Genomic DNA, 16,209 nt, shown 5'->3' on the forward strand with positions numbered 1-16,209 from the left:
GACAACCTACGAGGTAGGTACTGTATTAACCTACTATTTGTATTTTACAAATGAGGAAACTGAGGCACAGAGAAGTGAAATAGCATGTCCGAGATCACACTGATAGTAACAGAAGCATTATGGCTCCAGTACTATTTAGATTTCTGAAATGTAATCATTATTCCTTTGAAATGTGAAACAGTGACTCACATAAGGTAAGGTCATAGGGTTAGAGTCTTATACACAGAGATGATAATTAAAGATGTGGGAGTTGAGGTAATCAGCAAAGGGGTAAGAAGATCAAAGTCCCTTTCGTCTTTCATCTTCTCAGCCGTCACTCAGACCCAGGTCACCATTATCTTTCACTTACACCACTGCAGTAATCTCTGAACTAGGCTTTCTCCTCCTTTTTATACCTCTAATCCGAAAAAGAATATTTTTAAAGGGTATCTGTGTCACCTGGCTTCCCATTGCTCTTAAAATTTAAAGTTCTAAACATGACCTCCAAAGCTCTCTAACTGATCTGGACCTTGCTATCCTCCAGTCTCATCTTCACTCTTTCGTCTCATGGTGCTCCAGCCACACTAGGCTCCTTTTCAGTTGCTAGAAGATGCCAAGCGGTTTTTCTGAGCATTTACACATGGCGTTCTCTGCCATAATACATTGCTTCCAGTTCTTTGCCAAGCAGACTTTCCTGCTCTAAAGCCCTCCGCACAGGCCACCCTACTGAAGTGCATATCCCCTTTTACTCATAACACGGTACTTTTCTCAGCTTGTACCATTTGCTTTTCATCTTCTTCTTACTAGAACATATGCTGCACCAGGACTGTTTCGCTGATACATACCTAACACAATGCCTTGCATATATAGGCATTCAATAAATGCTGAATGAGTGAAGGATAAGGAGAATCAGAGTAGGGCTATCTTAATGCCAAGGAAGAAGATTTTTGAAAGCAAAAGTATTGTCAACAGATGTTACAGAGTAGGGAAAGATTACCAAGGTTTAATGAATACATCAACCTTTTGAGATCAGTTTGAATGGAGGGTGGCAAGGAAGGACTCTCAGAAGTCCCACAACTACATGCACATTCAATGATACACCAGAAGGACTTGCAAGACTCAGAGGCTACAGTTGATTTTGTAGAGAAAGGATATACAATGGAATCAGCAAGGGGAAAAGACACATCACATGGAGTCTGGAGAAATCTATACACAGGCTTCCTATGTGCTATGCAGTTTCTGCCCAGAGAAACCTACTACAGAATCAGAGTGCAAGGACTTTTATTAGGGGCAGGTCATACAAGCACAAAGACCAGGCATAACAAAATCCCAGGCTCCCAGAAGGAAAGCAGGCATTTAAGTGTTCTAGCAGGCAAAACAGTGTTAACAAAAAGCAGAGGACTTTTCACAAGTCAAGTTCCCAGGCTCCAGCCAAGGGCCAGCCCTACAAGCAGTCTCTTCTAAAGACCTCTGGCTTGCTATGTTAACTCTTTTCTGCATGAGTACAAGTCATAATTTTAGGGAGTGAATAAAAATGAAAAGGTGGGGCAGCAAATAGAATATTCTTTATGGATGTTATAAAGGAACAGAATGCATAATAGGTTGAATATGCATATATTCACAAAAGGTTGAAGACCCTCACTGATTTGCAGGCAAAAATAGAAATAACCAGCATAAAGTGAGGATAATATTAACATCAGAGAGGGCTCAACAAAGAACTAAAACAGAATAACATAGGGATCAACTTGGAAAGGCTTTTTGGTTTTCCCCAGCAATGCTTACTGGCTTCGGATAAGCTGATAAAGTTGACAGTGGATAGGATTTTTTGGTTTCTGGGGTTTTTTGCATTGAAGTGACTATGGGATCTTAGAATGAAATAGACTGTGTCATTGAAATGGGTGACTGAAATCGCTTATTTAGAGGCAAATGGGGCCAGATCAGAGGCCATGGACCAGGAAAATGGAGACGTCAGAATCTAATCCCAAATTCATTATGAATAAGTCAATGGTAGGGAGGCCAGTTAGAGGAGAGAATTTCAGAATTTAAAATCTTGAGATGTAATTGTTTCAATAATAAATAAACCTAAAGGGTTTCCCTGCTGATGGATAGCAAAATGGATGTGGGGAGAATTTAAAGTAGGGACAGGATGAACAGCATATTTGTTCATCAGTGTGGATGCAGGAAAAGGATGGAGAAGACCAGGCCAGGTGCTACAGTCACTAGGAAAAGGAGGCGGGTGCCCTCGATCTTAACATACAGTGGTAAGAAAAATCAAGTGTCATATGAGAAAATCACACTCTTCAGATAAGTTGTTGAGTCCTGGTGGTAGTTCAGGAATATGCCTGCCTGTTTTCATGAAATCCGTTCTTATGCATGAGACATTTAGAAGTAGATGAAGAGTCGGCTGAGTGCAGTGGCTCACACCTGTAATCCCAGCACTTTGGGAGGCCGAGGCGGGTGGATCACCTGAGGTCAGGAGTTTGAGACCAGCCTGGCCAATATGGTGAAATCCCATCTCTACTAAAAATACAAAAGTGAGTTGGGCATGGTGGCAGGCACCTGTAATCCCAGCTACTCGGGAGGCTGAAGCAGGAGAATCTCTTGAACCCGGGAGGTGGAGATTGGAGTGAGCCAAGATTGCGCCACTGCACTCCAGCCTGGTGACAGAGCAAGACTCCGTCTAAAAGAAAAAAGAAGTAGACGAAAAGTCTTCACTGGAGAGGATTAGTGGGAAGGAAAGGGAGTATTACCAAGGGAAAGTATATTTCCAGTTTTTAAATTGAGCATTATATGATAAGCACTGAACTAAGAGCTTTACTATATTCTTGTTCAGTCCTCACAACAAGATGGTAATATATTTTCAATTTACAAACGAGAAAACCGATGCTAAAGGTCACTCAGCTAACGGGGAATAAATGAAAAGGTCATTCAAAAATAACCTAAGCAGTCTACTGCTGTGGGGTAAAGGGAATTTTCTTCCCTCCATCCTTCTGAAAGTTCTATAATTTCTCTATAAAATAAACTGACTATAGACAGATTAACAGGGAAAAAAGGCATAAAAATGTATTAATGTGCATAAACATGGGAGCTATACAAAATATGAGGCTCAGAGGAGGGGGGCCAGATGAAGTTTATATAGTATAAAAGAATAGAGGCTTAGAATGTGGCAAGACAGGTTATGGGAGGGAGAGGAAAGGAAAAGCATGGGGAGCAAAGGCTACATCTTGTATGTAGATGAAGTCTCAAGGGTAGCAGCCCTCAGAAAGAATAGAGGGTAGCCCATGGTAACATTTTTGTCAGACCTTTAAAAGTGTCAGATTTTTAGTCTCCTTTTCCTGTGAGGTAATCTTTCCTAGATCTAGATAAGGCAGATAAGGAGGGGCCTCAGAGAGAGCCTGTTTGCATCTGGGGTTTACTTCACTAATATAGATTTCCTCTACAGATGCAAATCTCCCCCATAAAATGACAGTTTTTCAGAGCAATTACCTGTAGTGTGCAGCCCCTCCAAATTGCCATCTTGAAATATGGCCAAAAAGTATTTGGGAGCCAGTGTGGTGGCTCATGGCTATAATCCTAATACTTTGAGAGGCTGAAGTGGGAGGATCACTTGAACTTAGGAGTTCAAGACCAGCTTGAGCAACATGGCAAAACCCTGTCTCCACCAAAAATAGAAAAAAGTAGCTGGGTGTGGTGGTACACACCTGTGGTCCCATCTATTCAGGAGGCTGAGGTGGGAGGACCACTTGAGCCAGGGTGGCAGAGATTGCAAGAAGCTGAGATCATGCTGCTCTGCACTCCAGTATGGATGACATTGAGACACCGTCTCAAAAAAAAAAAAAGTATTTGGGGGGTGTAAAATATTGGCATAAGGATAGACATATACAGTCTCTGACTTAAGATGGTTTGACTTGAAATCTTTTGACTTCACAATGACGTGAAAGTGAAATGCATTCAGTAAAAACTGTACTTCAAATTTTGTTTTCATATTTTCCCAGGCTAGTGATATGCAGTATGATTACAGTATTTTCAATTGATGATACCTTTATCAGGACATAACCCCATTGTAAATTGAGGAGCACTGGTAGATAGAATTAAAAGTTCAGACACAAACCCATGTGTCTATGGTTTGCTAATTTTCAACAAGGGTGTCAATGGTGCAATAATCTTTTCAACAAATGGTGGATACCATGGATAGCTATGGATAACCACTGGATAGCTACATCCAAAGGAATGAATTTGGGCCCTTACCTCATGCCATGTACAGAAATTAAAGTGGACTATAGAGCTAAGTGTAGGCTGAACGTGGTGGCTCATGCCTGTAATCCCAGCACTTTGGGAAGCCAAGGCAGGTGGATTGCTTCAGCCCATAAGTTTGAGACCAGCCTGGGCAACAGGATGAAATCCCATCTCTACAAAAAAGTGCAAAAATTAGCAGGGTGTGTTGCTGCACACCTGTTGTCCCAGCCACTTGGGGGGCTGAGGTGGGAGGATCACTTGACCCTGGGAAGTTGAAGTTGCAATGAGCAGAGATCACGCCACTGCACTCCAGCCTGGGTGACAAAGTGAGACCTTGTCTCAAAAAAACAAACAAACAACAACTACATCGAAAACAAACAAAAAAGAGCTAAGTGTAAAAACTAAAACTACAATACTCTTAGAAGAAAATATAGGAGTAAATCTTTAGGACCTTGGATTAAGTAGTGATTTCTTAGATGTGACACCAAAAGCACCAGAAACAAAAGAAAAAAAAAGGTACTTCATCAAAATTAAAAATAATTGTCCAATACTGAAGGATCCCATTTATATGTGGAATCTAAGAAAGTCAAACTCACATAGGCAGAGTTGAACAGTTTCCAGGAGGTAGAGGAAATAGGGAAATATTGATCAAAAGGTACAAACTTCTAGTTATAAAATGAATACGTTCTGGGGATTTAGTATACAGCATGGTGACTATAGTTAATAACAATATATTGTTTACCTGAAATTTGCTGAGAGAGCAATCTTAAGTATTCTCATCTCACATACATGAAAGATGTTAACTGTGTGGCAAACGATGAATTACTCTGATTGTGGTAATCATTATATAGTGTAAACATAGATCATATCACTTTGTACACCTTGAATAAATATAATTTTTATTTGTCAGTTATACCTCAATAAAGCTGGAGACAATTTAATTATTAATATAATAAAAATACTTGTTCTTCAAAGGACACCATCAAGAAAGTGAAAAGGGGCCGGGCACGGTGGCTCACATCCGTAATTCTATTACAGGAAAGGGGTCCTGATCCAGACCCCCAAGAGAGGGTTCTTGGATCTCACGCAAAAAACAATTTAGGGCAGGTCCATAGCGTAAAGTGAAAGCAAGTTTATTAGGAAAGTAAAGGAATAAAAGAATGGCTACTCCATAGACAGAGGAGCCCCGAGGGCTGCTGGTTGCCCATTTTTATGGTTATTTCTTGATGATATGCTAAACAAGGGGTGGATTATTCATGCCTCCCCTTTTTAGACCATATAGGGTAACTTCCTGATGTTGCCATGGCATTTGTAAACTGTCATGGTGCTGGTGGGAGTGTAGCAGTGAGGATGACCAGAGGTCACTCTCATTGCCATCTTTGTTTTGGTGGGTTTTAACCGGCTTCTTTACTGCAACCTGTTTTATCAACAAGGTCTTTATGACCTGTATCTTATGCCAACCTCCTATTTCAGTCTGTGACTTAGAATGCCTTAACAATCTGGGAATGCAGCCCAGTAGGTTTCAGCCTCATTTTACCCATTCATTATGGAGTTGCTGTGGTTCACATGCCTCTGACAATTCCAGCACTTTGGGAGGCTGAGGCAGGTGGATCACCTGAGGTCAGGAGTTCGAGACTAGCCTGGGCAACATGCTGAAACCCCATCTCTACTAAAAATACAAAAATTAGCCAGTCATAGTGGTATGCACCTGTAGTCCCAGCTACTTGGGAGGCTGAGGCATGGGAATTGTCTGAACCCAGGAGGCAGAGGTTGCAGTGAGCCACGATTGCACCACTGCACTCCAGCCTGGGCAACAGAGCAAGACTCTGTCTCAAAAAAAAAAAAAAAGAAAGAAAGAAAGAAAGTGAAAAGACAACCCCACAAAACAGGAGAAAATACTTGCAAATCATATGCCTGATATAGGACTTGTATACAGAAGATATAAAGAATTCTTACAACTCAATAATAAAAAGACAATCCTATTTAAAAATGGCAAACTAGGAATAGAAGGAAATTACATCAATATAATAAAAATAATATATGAAAATCCCACAGGTAACATCACACTCATTGATGAAAAACTAAAAACTTTTTTTGTAAAAATAGGACCAAGACAAGGATACCCACTCTTGCCATGCTATTCAACATAGTACTGGAGTACTGGCTAAAGCAATTAGGCAAGAAAAAGAAAAAAGGCATCTAAATTTAAAAGGAAGAAGTAAAACTCTGTTCACAGATGACAGATGACACGATCTTATATGTAGAAAACTTTAATGATTCCACAAAAACTGTTAGAAATAATACATTCAACAAAGTTCCAGCATATGAAACCAACATACAAAAATTAGTTGTTTGTACACACTAACAATCCACAAAGGAAATTAAGAAAGCAATCCCATTTATAATAGCATCAAAAAGAGTAAAATACTTAAGAATAAACTTAAACAAGGGAGGAGAAAGAGTTATCATTGAAAACTGCAAAATATTGCTGAAAGAAATTAAAGACACAAATAAACAGAAATGTTCACAGATTAGAAGACTGAATATTGTCCATATGACCCAAAGCAGTCTATAGACTCTATGCAATCCCTATCAAAATCCAAATGGCATTTTTTACAGAAATAGAAAAAAACAATTCTAAAATGTATATGGAACCACAAAAGACTGATTGCCAAAATAATCTTGAGAAACAACAATAAAGCTAGTGACTTCACACTTCCTGATTTCATACATATTACAAAGCTACATTAATCAAAACAGTATGGTATGGCATAAAGACAGACATATAGACCAACAGGACAGAATAGAGTTCCCTAAATGGTTCATATGTGTATTCCAGCAAGCTGATACAGAAACAGCAGATATGATAATAATATGGAAATGCAGGTTAGGAATTTTTCAGTCACTCTGAAGGTACTGGGAAATATTTTTCCTGAATGATATACCTTTAACATCCAGATCTTCCACAGGAAAAGAAAGCCTAGCCACTCCATCCATCCATTTATTTCAAATCTGTATAGTTGAACAAACTATAGACCAAATCCTACCTCTCAACAGAGCGGCCCAATCTGCCACACGCTGAGTGCTTTTGTTAACTGCAGGCCCTTGATGCCTTTTCTCATAAACTCTAAGCAGCATATGACGAGGCAGCCCTCAACAGCTGCTCTGTTTTGATCTGTACCCTATGATTTGACATCCAAGTAGGCACATTACACATTGTGTGCTGCCCTTCAGCCTTCCTTTTTGTTGCTTTTCAATAGGACGGCTTTGCTTTACATTTGGAACAGGAGTTTATCTTACCATAGTCTGAAGATACTAATTGCTGCCCTCTTTGTTTTCTGTGTGGTAGAGAAATAAAAGACAGGATAGATCTGCTGAGGTTATGTTAATATATGATGCCCCCCTGGGTATAAGGAGTTCTTTCTCCTTGAACATCTCTGGATGCTCATTATTTAAAATCATCATAAATATTATCAATAACAACAACACAGAGATGCATTAGCTTTAGCTTGCATTTAGTTGGGATATTCATTGTATACAGTAAGCCCACTTCCCACTACTACTCCTTTGCAGGTTACCTTGAAGTAATTATTTTTAGAGGATTTAAGTATCAGTATCTAAATATTTGTAGTATTCCTGCCCACCAGAAAATGTTGCTCCCCAAACAAAAACATATTCTCAACATTATGAGAAATCTCACTTAGGGAATAGATTTGCACAACATTAAAAGAAAAAAAACTGACATGTGGACTTGCAAACACTAGCAACACACAAGAACTTCTTCAAAGAGGCATCCCTGGCTATGCAATTTAAAGTAGATACCCATTCACACTCTAGGCCACCACACTTTTAAATCTATTTTAAGAATGTATTCCTGTCTGATATGGCTCACTTTTTTATTTTCAGCCTATCCACTCCCAGCTCTATGCAAGCAGGGGCCTTGTGTGTCTTATCCACTGCTGCAAACCTAGAGCGATGCCTGGTACTTAGCAGGTACTCATTAAATATTGGTTGTGGAGGAACAGAGATAGACAACTATAGTGTCCAAGTACAGTTACATTCTAGTAACCAGAGAAATTTTTAAGAGCTTCCTTTCATGTTATATCTTAGATCTTCTACTTCATGTAAAATATATATTTGTACCAGAAATGGAAGGTGGAAAGATAAGCTGTATTTTTCAACAGGCTAATAGCCATGGTTCAAGAACAACGGCACAAACTTCTCTCACTCCTGAGGCCAGCCTGGTTTCAGAGATCTTCTCTTCACTCCCAGCAAGACTGCCAGATATAAGAATTTGCACTCTTTGGCCAATTTAAACTCATCTATTCAGCACCAGAGCTCTCTCTGAAAAGTGAAGTAAACTGTCACTTCCTTATGTGATCACCACCTAAAAGGTGGCTGGTTCATGGAAATTAGATGGCACTCTGTGGTCGTCTCACTCCAGATAGCTTTATGCTTTCTTTGGCCTTAAAGCCTTGCTTCCTTTACTCTATGCCCAAGTCTAGCTCAATTTTTACCTGCCAGCACATACTTGGGCAAGGGGATTCTGCCTGTCTTGCTATAACATATCTCAGAGCCTCCCAGATTTGTCACAAGAAAGTGCAACCAGCTCTGTCCCTGTTGGCTTCTCCTTCCTCTCGGGGCTCTGTCCCTTGGCAAAGCTCTCCTTTCAAAGCAGTGGCCTGAGGACGGACTCAAAGCCTTTCCTTAGTTCTCCCTTCACATTTAATAAATACAGAACAGCACAGGGGTGAATGTCCAAACTGGAATCATACACTTGAATTTAAATACCGAATATTCCACTTACTAGCTGCATCTTCAAGCAAGCTCCTTAATCGGAACTTGTTCTCTCACCTGTAAATGAGGACAATAGTCATACCTATCTCATATGGTTGAGATAATGATGCAAAGCTACAATAAAATATCATGTACAACTTTATAAGCTAAAGAACCCAGCAAATGTTAATGATAACAGCATCTACAGGATCTGCCCTATTGCCTCTCTGACTTCATCTGCTACTCTTTTCACTTCTACTCCAGCCACACTGGCCGCCTTGCTGGTCTTCCACACCCTGGGCTGCCCATGCCTCAGAGCTTTTGCACTGGCTAGTTTCGCTGGCTAGTATACCCACAGATGTCCACATGGCCAACTCCTCCACTTCTTAGGGGTCTCTGCTCAAGTGTTACCTTTCCAATGACTAGCCTATTTAATGCCACAACCTGCCCACTGGCATTCCCAATGCCCCAGAGCCTGTACTGGTTATCTTTCCCTGCATCGTTACCCCATATAAGCTCCACAAAGGCAGAGATGTTTGTCTGTTCTATTCATTGATATAATCCAAGTTCCAAAACAAAAAGGAAAACCAGCTTATATTAAGCTATTCTTGCATTGCTATTTCAAAAAATACCGGAGACAGAATAATTTATAAAGAAATGAGGTTTAATCGGCTCACAGTTGTGCAGGCTGTACAGGAAGCATGGTGCTGGCATCTGCTTATCTTCTAGAGAGGCCTCAGGAAGCTTACAATCATGGCAGAAGGCAAAGGGGAGCAGGCACATCACATGGTGAAAGCAGGAGCGAGCGAGTGAGCGAGCGAGAGAGAGGTGACAGAGTGGGAGTGGGGGAGGTGCTGCACACTTTTAAAAGACCAGATCTCATGAGAACTCACTATCACAAAGACAGCACCCCAAGCCATGAAAGATCTGCCCCCATGATCCAAACACCTCCTACCAGGCCCCAACTCTATTACTGGGGATTACAATTCAACATGATATTTGGGCAGGGACAAATATCCACACTATAGCACAGTCTCGCATACAAAGTTACAGTTTTGCTCCTGGGGTGCCCAGGTGCTGTTTTATTCCATCCACTATTTTCTGATGTCCATATATAATAGCTATTACCACCTTAAAGGCCTCACCTAGGGTCCCTGCTCTCTAACTTTCAGCCAGCTGCATATGAACAGTGTCATTTTTAAAACAAATGACATATCCATACAGCTCAAAATTAAAAAGGTACATGAAGGTACACAGTAAAAAGTCCCTCTTCCTCTTATTTCTGTCTCCTAGTCTGCCAAATCTTCTCTCCAAAGACAGCCAGTGTAACCAGTTACTTGTGTATCTGTCTAGAGAGATTCAATGCACATGCAAGGATGTGTGCATATGTGTATATACATGTACACATATATACATATATATCTTTTATACAAGTGACAACATATTAGACATGCTATTTTGCACCTTACTTTATTTCAATCCTCTATTTTGAAAATCTGGGGCCAGCACGGTAGTTCACGCCTGTAATCCCGGCATTTTGGGAGGCCGAAGCAGGCGAATCATCTGAGGTCAGGAGCTCGAGACCAGCCTGGCCAACATGACAAAACCCCATCTTGACTAAAAATACAAAAAGTAGTCAGTTGTAGTGGTGCATGCCTGCAATCCCAGGTACTCGGGAGCCTAAGACAGGAGAACCGCTTGAAGCCAGGAGGCAGTGAGGCTGCAGTGAACTGAGATCACACCACTGTACTCCAGCCTGGGCAACAGGGCGAGACTTCATCTCAAAAAACCAAAAACAAAACAAAACAACAACCAAAAACCTCACGAAAATCATTCCACATCAGTACAAAAACATTTGACTCATTCTTTTCAATGGCTGCATAATATTCTATTTTTTGGATGTCTCTTATTGAAGACAATCAATGTTTTACTTCTAACAAGGATGTTGCAATAAATATAGTTTTATAAAGTCATTTTGCATTGATGTATACTAACTATCCAGAAGTAGAACTGCTGAGCTAAAGACTAGGTGCATTTTAAATGTTTACAGATCTTGCCAAATTGTCTTCCAAATGGTTGTAATTTATATTGCAACCAACAACATATTGATAACCTATATCCTCTTATCAAATGTTTGGATTGTTATCAATTATGATAAAAGTTTGGATTTTTCTGAGTTTCAGCATCTTTTCATATAGGACATTTTTCTTGTAAACTATTCAAAATTTGTTCATTTTTCTGTTAGAGTGTCACACTTTTTCATACTGATTTATAAGAGCTTTTTATATCTTAAGAAAATTATGTCAATTGCTTCTCGGCCTTTTGGCTAAGATCAAGGTAAAGAAAATTATGCCTATATCTGTGATATAAGTTAAAGTATTTTTCTAGTTTCGACTTTTTTTTTTTACTTTTCATAATCAAATTTACAAATCTTTTTTTTTTTTTTTGAGACGGAGTCCTACCCTGTTGCCAGGCTGGAGTGCAGTGGCATGATCTCGGCTCACTGCAACCTCCGCCTCCCGGGTTCAAGCGATTCTCCTGCCTCAGCCTCCCAAGTAGCTGAGACTACAGGTATGCGCCACCACACCCAGCTAATTTTTGTATTTTTAGTAGAGACAGGGTTTCACCGTGTTAGCCAGGATGGTCTCAATCTCTTGACCTTGTGATCTGCCCACCTTGACCTCCCAAAGTTCTGGAATTACAGGCCTGAGCCACTGTGCCCAGCTAAATCTTTTTTTTTTTTTTTAACAGTCTCTTGGTTTTGTGTCATACTTCCCTATTCTGAGAATATCACAAAATCTGCAGCTTATCACTTTCAAACTCACCATTGACAATGAAGAGCAAATCTCCTGGATACCCCAATACCAGGGTAGGGTATGGGGATGCAGGGGAGTGGCAAATCCAAGAAAGAGATTTCCTTCCTGCAAATTACCAACCATCTTTCCCTTTATTCTGGCTCCTTTTCTAGAAAGCTCACTTTTTCTCCAAGCAAATGACACCAAGAATGACCTCATTCTTCAGATGAGATTCTGCTCCCTATATCCTGGTGTATGGTATAATGAAGCTACATAATACCCAAAACAAGTTTGATAGTGTAACAAAATCTTGACCATATCATAAGTAAATTGCAACACACTAAATGTTACACACACAGTATCAGGAAGGTTCCTTGCTCCTCACAGCCCTGAGTCTACATGGGCAACACCACCATCTAAAGGGAATCCAGCAGAGTAAGCATCAGGCTACCATCACAGTTTGACGAAATGCTTGCAAGGCCCACTGAAACAAATCACTTAGTATCCCACACCATAACAGAGTTGAGGCCTGGGCTGGCTTCAAGCATAATTATGCTGCAGTGCTTACTACCTTTTAGTTCTTGATGTGCTCTTCTGATCCAGACCCTGGAAGGACAGAGGTTGCTGCTGGAGACCTTTCCACCCAGCATCTGAATATGGCAAAGAGACTTAACCTTTACAGAAGTAAAATTTCTTGGGCCAGGCACAGTGGCTCATGCCTGTAATCCCAGAACTTTGGGAGGCTGAGGTGGGTGGATGACTTGAGCCCAGGAGTTCAAGACCAGCCTGGGCAACATGGCAAGACCCCGTCTATAAAAAAAAAAACAACTAAAATTAGCCAGGCATGGTGGCATGTGCCTGTAGTCCCCAGAGGCAGGAGGATTGCTTGAGCCCAGTTGGGGGGAGCAGGTGAGGAGGCTGCAGTGAGCCCTGATGGTGCCACTCTAGCCTGGTGAGACCCTGTCTCAAAAAAAACAAAGAAGTAAAACTTAAATGTTACACCAGGTGATGTTTATTTGGAGGGCTAGACCTTTAGTTCAGTACTCAAAGACCAGCTTCAGATCTCAAAGTCCAGTGGAACTATAAGATGAATAGTAGCCTCTTTGCAACTATAATAAATACACACACTCCCTATAAGAAACCAAAAAACAGGTATTAGTTTTCCAACCACCCTGGATGACAAAGACACATATACCTTATACCTTAGCTAGAAAAAAAACCATAATTATAGCAGCAACTGATATTGAAAACTACATGAACGTATTATATGTCTTCATTAATCCTTATAACAATCTTATAGGATACCCTTACTATCCCAATTTTTTAAACACTAGAGCAACAGAAATAAAAAGGTTGAATAACTTGCCCACATTCACAGAGCTAGTGTACTGCAGACAGGATTGAACTCCAGAAGTCAAACTCCAGAGCCAAAGCTCTTAACCACTGCACAGTACTGCCTGTGCCGGGCAGATTGCCACAGATAGGAGGGAATCTGAGGAGAGTTGGGAGAAAAAGCACATCTATGCATGAGGAGAGAAGCAGTGCACTTGAGCGTGTGTGCTGAACTTTTAGTGAACTGGGGATTGGCAAAACTCCAGGAAGGCAGGTAACAAAGAGATAGCCTTTTTCCCAGGTGGACATTTAGACGTGTAAGTCAAACGTCCGGGTTTTTTAAATGTGCTAAAAATGCCTGCCCTTTGTGTACTAAATACCAGCAAAACTTGTCTGACTTCAAGTTATATGTCTCAATTTTGATGCTTAAATACATTAATAGAAAATAGAGTCTTAAGTAAATATTAGAATTTTTAGTGACATCAAAACTGAGTTTAAACATTATTTTAAGGTGCTAGCAAACGTTCACATTTAGATGGCAACCTACTTTGTTTGCTAAAACAAGGCACTGTCAGTAAATGCATTGTTCCTACTTCAGCCCCCATCATAGAGCTGGAACACGGTGAGGGTGGGGGCTTTTGTCTCAAACTGAAGTGCCAAACTGGAATTTAAAAAAACCCTCTGGTTCCATCATGTTAATACTGCCTTGCAGATTTCATAAACCATACCTGAAAACAAACAGGTCAAATCGTGGTTAAGCAGCTTTTGATGTAGAAGCCTGAGTTTAATTTGGTTTTACATTTTTAAAGTATTTTAGGTTTACCTAGTGCATTTAAGGAGCACTGGGCCCAGGTCCCAGAGAGATTAGTAAACAGAAATTAATTTTAAAGACTTTTCATGGGGAAAATAAAATGCTTTTAACTTGGACCATATTGTTCATACCAACTACAAATACTGAGGAGAGGAAAACGTGGCACTGATATCTCTGACAGTCTTGCTTTAAAATCTCTAGAAGGTGGAGCACAGGACCAAGAGATGTGCAGGAATATCACTTCATTATATGTCCTGTCTAAAACTACATTGAATTGGATTTCAACAGTGCATTCTACAAAGAGGCAGTGGAACATGAGAAAAACACTGTAGTGAGATGGAGGGAGACATAAAATTCGTTGTTTAATGTCAATTATGGTATTTACCCTTATTCATTGCTAACACCCAAATTCACATCTCTATCCCAGACTTCACACCTGAACTCTCAATTTGTGTATTCAAATACCTGTTTTACCTCCCCATGTGGATGCCTGGAAGATGTCTCAAGCATAACAGACTCAAACTCCTTATCTTCTCCATAAAACCTTTTCCTTCCCTCAATCCTTTCCATCTCAGCTAATGACAACTTCATATCTTCAATTATTCATGTCAGAAAATCTGGGATCATCCTTGACTCTTTCTCTCATACCCTGTATCTTTCTTTTTGGGACAGGGTCTCGGTCTGTTACCCAGGCTGGAGTGCAGTAGCTTGATCATAGCTCACTGCAGCCTCAACCTCCTAGGCTCAAGGAATCCTCCCACCTCAGCCTCCCAAGCAACTGGGATTACAGGCACCAGCTACCACGCCCAGCTAATTTTGTGATTTTTGGATTTTTTGTAGAGGCAGTGTCTCGCAGGCAGGTCTTGAACTCTTGGCCTCAAGCAGCCCTCCCACCTTGGCCTCCCAAAGTGCTGGGATAACAGATGTGAGCCACTGTGCCCAGCCCCTGTATCTTTATACCAAATTCTGTTGGCCTATATTCAAAATATATCCAGAATCTAATCACTTCTCACCATCTCTACTACCTACTATCCTGGTTCAAGGCACCATCATCTCTCACCTGAATTATTTTAATAGTTTCTTAAGTTTCAATTTAAGTGTTTTCTGTTTTCAGTTTAAGTGTTTTCCGTTTCTGCCTGCATCCTTCTCCTGCCACCCACATGTATTCTCAGCCTGATTAATTCTTCTATTTTTCTTTTTTTTGTTTTTGTTTTTGTTTTTGGAGACAGAGTCTCGCTCTGTTGCCCAGGCTGGAGTGCAGTGGCATGATCTCGGCTTACTGCAACCTCCACCTCCCGAGTTCAAGTAATTCTCTGCCTCAGCCTCCCGAGTAGCTGGGATTACAGGCACCCGCCACCATGCCCAGCTAATTTTTGTATTTTTAGTAGAGACAGGTTTCACCATTTTAGCCAGGCTGGTCTTGAACTCCTGACCTCATGATCCGCCCGCCTTGGCCTCCCAAAGTGCTGGGATTACAGGCGTGGGACACCGCGCCCGGCCCAATTCTTCTGAAATAGTGTTGTACAACAGAAATACAATGTGAGCCACATATGTAATTTTTTTAATTTTTTGAGACAGGGTCTCACCCTGTCACCCAGGCTGGAGTGCAGTGGCACGATCATATAACTCACTATAACCTTAAACTCCTGGGTTCAAGTGATCCTCCCACTTCAGCCTCCCAAGTAGCTAGGACTACAGACATGAGCCACCATGCCTCATTTTTTTCTAAATTTTTAGTAGAGATGGGATCTTACTATGTTGCCCAGGCTGTTCGTATGTAAATTTAAAATTTCCAGAAATCACTTTTTGTTTTTTTAAGAAAGAGTCTTGTTCTGTCCCCCAGGCTGGAGTACAGTGGCACAATCTCAGCTCAGTGCAAACTTCGCCTCCTGGGTACAAGTGATTCTCATGCCTCAGCCTCCCTAGCTGGGGTTACAAGCATACACCACCACGCCTGGCTAATTTTTGTATTTTTAGTAGAGATGGGGTTTCATCATGTTGGCCAGGCTGGTCTCAAACTCCTGTCCTCAAGGGATCCGCCCACCTCAGCCTCCCAAAATGCTGGGATTACAGGCATGAGCCACTGTCCCAGGCCCAGAAATCACATTTTAAAAACTGAAAAGAAATAGATGAAGTTAATTGTAATAATATATTTAATTTATAAAATCTAGACACCTCTTGTCAGAATCTCTGTCTGCATCTCCCACTCTTCTGCCCCCTTACTCTGCTCTAGGCACACTCCTGTTTCAGGGCCTTTGCACATGCTCTTCCCTTTGCCTG

At 40.9% G+C, this 16,209-nt stretch overlaps 1 long non-coding RNA gene across 4 annotated transcripts in view; it reads right to left on the reverse strand.

Annotated features, from left to right (window-relative positions):
• The window catches only part of LOC107974739 (uncharacterized), a 61,426-nt gene that overhangs the window by 40,034 nt on the left and 5,183 nt on the right, over positions 1–16,209 (reverse strand). The window lies entirely within an intron of this gene.

This window comes from Pan troglodytes, chromosome 4 (genome assembly GCF_028858775.2).
Source record: "Pan troglodytes isolate AG18354 chromosome 4, NHGRI_mPanTro3-v2.0_pri, whole genome shotgun sequence".
Taxonomy (NCBI): domain Eukaryota; kingdom Metazoa; phylum Chordata; class Mammalia; order Primates; family Hominidae; genus Pan; species Pan troglodytes.